Source organism: Anticarsia gemmatalis, chromosome 11, assembly GCF_050436995.1.
Source record: "Anticarsia gemmatalis isolate Benzon Research Colony breed Stoneville strain chromosome 11, ilAntGemm2 primary, whole genome shotgun sequence".
NCBI classification, from domain to species: domain Eukaryota; kingdom Metazoa; phylum Arthropoda; class Insecta; order Lepidoptera; family Erebidae; genus Anticarsia; species Anticarsia gemmatalis.
The window spans coordinates 7436552-7445695 of record NC_134755.1 but is presented as its reverse complement, the minus strand read 5'-3'; positions in this window follow the sequence as shown (position 1 = coordinate 7445695).

The window sequence follows — 9144 nt, the reverse complement described above, 5'->3', positions numbered from 1 at the left end:
AATAACAGTAAAAAATAATGCGTTACTTCTTTTTTACGTAACCAGTTTAACTAAGAATAATATTACGATTACCGGCATTTAATAGCGCAGAAAAGAATTAAAGCGGCTCTTCAAGATGATTTTAAAGTAGCCTAAAATAAATAGCGAATGTTCACGTAACGGTCGGTGAGTCAGGAAAGTTGGAAAGTAAATGGTATTAGCATCGTCTAATCACTACCAGGGGAGCTCTCCGTCTAGCGCTCTCAACCGGGTACCGACGTTTCGGAGCCGTTCCCGTACACTTGCTTGCCCGTTCAGGGAGCCTTCTTGAATGCAAATAAGCATTAGGAACGCCTTTACAACATTGAGACGCTCTTTATTGGGCCTGTTCGAGCATATAAACCGGCGGTTCCGCAAACATTCGCCTTCCACGTACCTTAAAATTGCACGCCCGCGACATCTCCGAATCTCAGGTAGGCGTATCCGATGTTCCTAATTAAAAATTTACTTAAAAAAAAGAGTAATGAAGATGAACTCCACCGTAACAAAATCTTATCAGAGCTCGAGGACAAAAATCAAGAAATGCAAATTCAACGAGAAAGGCGAACTTAAGTGGAGCTGTAAATGTAATTAGATTTTCAAGTTTACAAAGACAAGAGCGCTCAGGTTGGTAGATTTACTGCTGGCTGACCCACCTCCCCGTGGAGAACGATAAATGAGACGCCGCGAGGTAGCGATACTAATTATCCTATAGGTAGACGCGTTACACCGTCCACGTTCCCTCTAAATCTTGTTAGCGGTTGGAGGTGCAATTCTGATAAATGCAATTGCTGTGATAATTTACAACTATTCCCACAACGCTGTGTTATTTTACCAACACATTGGTTTCTACTCGTTCTGTTGGTTTTTGAGTTCTAGACTACCTAACTAGAAGCGCTTACATTTGCCCATATAAAAAAAAAAACTTTCAAGAATTTTACGATTCAAGCCGTAAAACGTGTTGTAATATTTTCTGTAATATAAACCTACACACCTGTAGTTATTGCATTTGTTTTTAGAAATAAGCTTTTTTAGTTTGAACATTCATATTACAATCCGCTTTCTTTCATTAGTTATTTGAATACAGTGTAGCCAATAAAATTGAATTTATTGAACGTGATAATCCCAAAAAGTTTAGTTACGTAAAATTTAGTCTAGAATTTTATACGAAAATTGTGTGTAACAAAAAAGGTTAAATGTTAACGAAGAGTTTAAAATCAAGTCCTAGAGAGTCAAGTGTACTTGAGTAGGTTGATGGCTAGGAAAAACAAGCACTTTTACACCACTCAATTACCATCTTAATAAAGACTCTTAGCTTTGAGTGCAATCAGGCAGTTTTCTGTGGCAAGTGTTGATTTAGGACATTGATCTGAAGCCGTGTCATTTAAAGAGATTGTCCTTTGCTGAACCTTTTATTTATAAATTTTACTAACCGCTTTATTCGTGTATTTACGACACAAAACATCTTCCTAAATTTCTAAGCAAAATTGTTAATTTAAAATTTACTATTTATCTCTATTAGGTTTAAATAAGTAAGTAGTTAAAATACTGGAGTCCCGACTCACATAAAAATAAATTGATTATTTGTAAGCATATTAAGTACGAAGGTGATCTACAAAAAACCCAAAACAATGATAGAATAAGGCAAACAGTAGCAGCATATTGAAGACAACACATTCTCTTATTTGTCCAAACACACTGCTTCAGAAAAAACCACAAGCTAGGATTAGACATTGTACGAGAACAAAGTCTTAACAAAGTGCTAGAAACAAAATAAAGAACAGTGTTTTTCAAAGTGCAAAAGGATATAATTAAGTCTTTAGTCGTTCTTTTGAAACAATAATACAGAACTTTGGATTCTAGTCTGATCTTCATTCTAAAGTTTCCAGTCACGATTTACGGGATCCACTTCATGCATCATGGAAATTCTTTTGAACATTTCGAGACATAAAAGATGACGCTTACTACTATAAACGAAATCCCAGTAGAACATTAGAACACCATACCGTGAGGGAGTGAAAGGCGATTTCTTACAAACCTAGAAGCTTTTGAGAAACGTTGTTTAGAAACCTTGATCAGCGTCAGTAGGGAGTGCCGTAATCCATATCCATACTAATATTATAAATGCGAAAGTAACTCTGTCTGTCTGTCTGTTACTCAATCACACCTAAACTACTGAACCAATTTGCATGAAATTTGGTATGGGGATATTTTGATACCTGAGAAAGGACATAGGCTACTTTTCACCCCGGAAAAATGACGCATTTCCATGGGGAAATTCGGGTGACGGACGAAGTCGCGGATAAAAGCTAGTAATTAATATATTAAGTTGATTTTAAATATTAAACTCTCGGTATTCGGTAGTTCCAAGTTTCTTATTGACTTGCCGCCAAAAGTGTTTATCACATGTCTATAATATTCTATTAAAAAAAGAATGTTAAACGGTCGGACAATTGCTTTTATATAACTAGTTTAGATAAACTCGCACAAGCTGAAGCTAAACAACTAGTTCCTCTAAAAGAGTAAATCTAAGAAAGAAAGATAATTAAGTCAAACCTAACTACGAACAGAATTTTTAAAATAAATAGTTTTCTTTTCTTCTCGTTCACATTAATTTTATTGTTTTTAACAGTATGAGTGCAAAAACTATTTTACGTAATGCACCCATTTCGTCGCTGAGCAGTGATACAGGTGCATATAATTCTTTAACCATCGAATTATGAAACGCGGTTCTCTACCACTATCGACTATCGAAGAACGACTGTCCGACCAAACCGCGCCTAGTGGGCGCTGCAGGAACTATTTTTGCAGTACATTTTGATTGTCAAGGTCTCGATACCCGGTAGCGGTGTCCGTAGAAAATCACACTGAAGATTTCATACAAAAATACGTGTAGGTATGTTTAAGGGAATTAACCAACGTTCAATATAATTATTGCGCAGTATTTACGATGTACCTGTAAATGTAAACTGTACCTAGTCTGGGCAAACATTGCCTGCGGGTGGAAGGAATTAGACTTGAATAATTGCCTCAATCACTCGATGGTGACTGACAAACGTACGGTCTTAAACTAACGTAGGATTTGCTAGTTTCTGTGAACATTCTGAAATATTTCTCTTTGCACGTGACCGCTTTTTACACATTCCTTCTCTAGTCATTGCAATACGTTCCTTTTCGCTATATTCCAAAAGGAAATATTTATATATCTACGGACTTCTTTAAAAAGATTTAGTTCTAGAAGAATAAAAAGCGAAATTCAGAAAATATTTATTGCTTAGTTAATTAATTAAAGAATGCACTAAACATTTAAACGTTAACACCGTATTTATTTTATCGTAGTAACACTCTTTGGAATATTGTTCTTGACAGTTGTGTATTAATAATCTTTGGTTTAGTTTACATTAGACACATAAAACATTTTCCGTAGAATTTGTAGTGTAAACGTGTTGAAGGTATTGATCGCCATTGTGCACTAATGATAGGCCACTAGTTCATCGCATCCGCCTGCTATAATAACCCGATTCTCCCAGCTGCCTCCCACAAATAAACATCAACGAATTTTTGTTTCAATTTGAAAATTTTCAATTAACTCACTCAATAAAGTGACTCGTTTGATACTTTAATGTATTCGTATTACGTACACTAAATTTGTGATCAATTAGTGGTTTATTTGTAACAATCGAAAAGCTACTATCTATATAAAATTATTATCATTTGCCCGTTTCAGTTTAATTTAATTTGTTCAATTAAAGTGTTTTATTATATTAAAATATATTAACCAAAATATTCATTAAGTATTCAGTAGGTGTATAGATTGCTATCTTTGTGAAGGAGGTATAGGAAACCGCCTAAGATAAATTGTTTTATCCGTTTTATAATGCGGCCAGTCACTTTCCAAGACAGAGCCGTTTGTGCTGGTACTAATTAACATGCAGATGGATTACAAAAGTAGGTAGACTAAATACCTCAGTAGACAAGATGCCTAGATAGCGAGAACGGTATAATTTATGAAGTTGTAAGAAGTACATTTACCCGTGAGGAGATATGCATTACGTTTTGTGGTTTCGAGATTCTGTATTAAGATGTTAACGTTTAACTACGTTATGAAAAGAAAAACATAGCCTTTCACAACAGATCAGACGGTGAACGTAACTCTATCACTTTGCACAAATTGGTCAATAAAATGGAGTCACAGTCCGGGGCGCTAAGTTGAAGAAACTTGTATATTTTTTATCGGTATGTGTATAGCGAGAGACCAACTAAACGGTAATAAATAATGATTTGGTGCAAAGGAACGTTTCAGTAAATCTAATAAAATACGTATCCGCAGAGACTGCACTGCACTGAACTCGTTACCACATCTAGACAATTTATTAGGATTTACGAGATACCACCACTTTGGATGATCGTTCTAAAACTTCTATAAACGGACAAAACGCTCTAACACTTTTCATTCGTATTTGAATGTGAAATTGGAAAATCAATTTCAGCCAATGACCAACCGACTACGTTCAATAAATGTCGTAAAATGTTCGAGTCGCTCTTTTAAACCGCTTCCGTTAGTTATTAGCTTTCGTTATTTATGGCTCATAGAACTAATAAGCTCCAGTTTTGATAAAAATGGATATCGTTTGAATGGGCCTCAAATCAAACTTAGTCTACCTGTTTATGCAGATATGTGATCTTTTATTAAACTATTGATAGGCGAACAATAGCATAGTTTCATCGTAGCTAAGCTCGTATATTCTAAGTTATTCTCCCAAACAATCCAGAGATGAAATTGAAATAATATCAGAGAACACGGCGTATGCGATTTCCAATTATCGATGTGCGCTGACTGTTCCGACGGTATTGCAACTGGGTATGACGAGAAATATTTCGCTCAGGTTTCATACGAACTACACCTACCGAGGAAATGTACGTCCGTACAAGCACGTGTCGGGCTCTAATCTTCCGTTATTTGAAACTCAACAAATCTCACTAACGGAAATAAAAATATTTCTCCAGCCATTATTTACGGTTCACCACGAAATATCAATTTGATAGGAAGAAATGAAAAATAATTTATAAAGTTGAGCAAAGTTAATGCTTCGGAGTTTTAGAAGCAGTTATTTTAGTCCATGAGTGATATAACGGACGAGTATATAGCTAAAAGTTTGCATGCAAGTTACGCCAAGTTTGGTTTATGAACAGCATTATGAATATTCACAAACGCCTTGGGATTCCTTATGTGCGGAAACTCTTTTAATAGCGCCTCAACTACTAGTATAAAGACTACACCTATAGTGACTTTCGAATAAAGAACAAAGCCTTTGACGATTTGATTTTAGTTTCTTATTTTGTTCTTACTAAAAGTTTGTTTCGTAAGAAGGGCCTCAATCGCTAAAATAAGATGTCGGCGGCCTACCTCACGTACGCCGTACGGTAATAACGCATCAAAAGGGTTCAAGGTATGTGAATATGTAGTAAGAAGCACGTCCACCGCTTAAAAGCATCGCTTACGTTAAGTAATCCATTCCCCTCAGTTGATACTGAAACTTGTGCTTACAACAAACTTGCCAACTTAACAGATTATCGCGTATAGTAACTTTTTGTTGTTGTCGCTTAGATCTTGCGCTAAGACGCCGACAAGTACTTACGAGTGTATGCCTGGTTGGCATAATAGCGACGGCACTAGTGTTGATTGAGATTATTTGATATATTGTAAGAAAGTTTACACTTGTACTTTTACTTTGCAGATTACAGATAGAATTCATGCTTTAAAAAGGCTATTTTTATACCACTGATGTGGGAATTTATGGACTGTCCAATTGTTTTACAATTATGTTGATCCCAGTTATAATCGTTTAACTTTATTTATGTTACCAAATTTTAAGCATTTGTATTTGTACATTTAATTACAGCACGTTACACAATACAGTAGATACACGTAACTAATGAGTTGTAAAATTGTAGCGAAAACCGAATACGATCCAGTGGAATGATGCTGAAAATCATAGGTATAATATTTACAATCACGTTGCATCGTGCAAACAGATAAATTGAGTACAAAATAGTCCGCAGCAAAACGGATACAGTCCTCGCATGAAACAAACAGTCGAGGTTTATGTAAATTGGGCTCCTTTGTATTTTGCTGGATTAAAATATAGTGGGAATTAGTTCCGTGTCAGATATCCGACCAGCGGCCAACTCGGCCCACTTGATTTTATTGCGCACTTTATTTGGAATGCCTCTGCAAACATTACTTTAAATGAAGAAGGTACGGCACAATGAACAGCGACATGACGGACTAAATAAAATGTAATATAAAACTTAGACGGGCTTCTACTTTGCGAGGAAGCTCTATGGAAAAGTTTGTAATATACACAAAACAAGCGGTAGATAAAACTCTAAAAAATATTACCATTCACAACTGAACAAGAAGACTTTTAAACACATCGCGACTTTTAGGTCTAAAAGATTAATTTATAATGAAAAACGAGCGTCCTAAAAGGTACGGATCTATAACATAAAACCTTATATTCAAGCCAGCGCTCTTATTTCTCAGTCTAATGATGTTGAATGATGCGACAGTCTCTGCATATTCAAGATAGACCATCCCATCATTTAAAAAAATGGTTTTCCTTTCAGACCCCCTTTCGCATAAAGGTTCCCCTTCGTTATTCAAAGAGACTTTTAGTGTTGGTCGGCGGCGAGTCAACGTTATTGAAATGGTGGCAGTCCGTCAGAATTATCTCCCTTCTCGGTTACTTTTCATACTGGTTCCCCGTAATAAGTGAAGATTTTTAATAAAAAACGGTAAGCAGGTCAAAGCGCTCACTAACAGGTCAATCTTATTACTGTAAGGTTTCGTAAGCGTAACTACATTGAACTAAATATTATTATTGATCTGACAGAGTAAATTAAAAATAGAAAATATTAAAGCTTGTTAGAGGAATAAGCTGTCTTACTTTGACCTTTCTTTTTTGTCTGATGACTAACATATAAAACAATATTATATTGTATCGTCAGAAAATCTCCAATTATTAATAAGATCCTATAACAAATAAATCAAACGTCTATCGGCTGATCCTTATCTATCCATCACAGTAAATCTAGTTTTAACGCCTACGGTATCTTGTATAGAAATGGCACAGGTGAAATTTCAGTCAACTATACTCGATTATATAAACCAGCTGTTAAATTATGACTTTATTTACCGCTATATATAATTGTTGATTTTATTAGCTGATAATTAGCGCGGCGATTTGTCACTAATTCTGGTGGTTTTGTTATTGCTCCATAAACAAAGTTGGTGTATTTGGCTATCTGTATGTAAATACTATTCCCACATTTAGAGAATGACCATGCACAGCCGATTAGCTACGTAAATTCACATGCGCCCATAAATGTCCACAGCTCAACATTGGCCCATGTACCGGTACAACAAACTGCTACAATCTATTGGAAAATTATACTGTGATCACTCTCTAGGCAATTTAGTCACGTAATTATTGCGTCTCAGTCACGTTTGAATCGTTCTCTCAAATCACATCTCAGTACAATCGAAGTGACGTCCAAACCTAATTATTTACACAATTCCGCCGTAGGTAATTACGGTATGCAACTATCTGGGATGTTGACAGCTTATAGCTATGTTCACTGCATTAATAAAAGCGATTGCCGCTCGAAATCCGATTAACCACGTTGGCCCAACTGACTATTTTGTGCGAATCCCATCAATTGGTGCTTGATGTCATGCTGCATTTAAAAAAATACAAAAAATGGGTCGGCTGTGTCTGCAGCACATAGTTGTGCTCGCTTAATTTTGCATCAATTCGTTTGTGTCGCAAATTACTGTTTTATCAAAAGCTTTTGTTTAACTTTAATTACGTATGTTTGGGTTTAATCTTGTAAGTTTATTTTAACTACTTGTTAATGTTTTATACAGTTTAACGATTAACGTTAAATAGAAGTCGGATGATAATCGAAAATTATTTTATCTAGTACTATAACTCGAATAACTTTATAGTAGGTAGGTTGGATTCTCCTTCTGCATATTGCTCAAACGGATTTTCGATTGCTAGATGGAAATGTTAAAAGAAAATCGCATATACGTTTTGCCAGTAAACATCCTTAAACCAAAGAATAAAATAACAACATACATGAGCATGATATAGGGGCTGCTGAGTTTTATTCTATGCAGTGTGCATCGCGCCACGTACAATCATAAACGGCTTTTATGTGAATTCTGACCAGCGAAATAAACAAACATTCCTCTTTAGAATATTTTAGTGTGATTGGAATTTACCAACTGGCATTCTGCTGCTATAGTTTTTGAGTCATTTTTAGTTTTAGGTCTTTGTTTTAAAAGATGAAGACAAATGGAAAGACGACTATTGTTATTTTCGTATTTACTGTTCAGTAGCTCGATTCTCTACCGACTCGACTACCGACAACAGGCGAGCTATCAATAAATTTTGCACGAAAATGTTATCAGCACCTCTAGTGGGCTTTGTGGTAACTATTTTGGCAGAACATTTTAAATGACAGTCTCAATACTCGACAGTACCGGCTGTAGAGAATTAGGCTGCTGTTCAAAATCGTTAAAACTATGTTTTCGATTAAAATCCGGGTATGTATTTTTTTCTTAGAGATTCATGTTCAATACTATTTTATGCTACTTTTATTACCTTTGACAGAGCATGTTTATCCGGACTTGCGGACGAACGATTATTATAAAATGTCATTGTTATATAATTAATTATTATCTTTTCCATCATTTTCCATAGCAACAATACAATTACGTATCAATTATATTCTGAAAGGGCGACCGGAACTACATTAATTGTATCAGTTTGTTGGAACAAATTATTTAATTACTGCCGATAGTAAGTAGTGAGCCCACCGGAACCATAAAACTACTAACTAAGAATATAATGGATGAAGGCACTTCCTGTACGAAAATAAATACAAATAACAAATATCTATGGTGTAATAATAGGTACATACATACATCCGGGTGCCGACCGTATCCGGCTGATGATTAAGGCAATATCCTCTTCTGATTTTTCTTTGTGACACTTCATGAGAGAGATCTGTGTACTCAAGTGCACTTTATGAGGTTCATATAATTGGAATGCATGG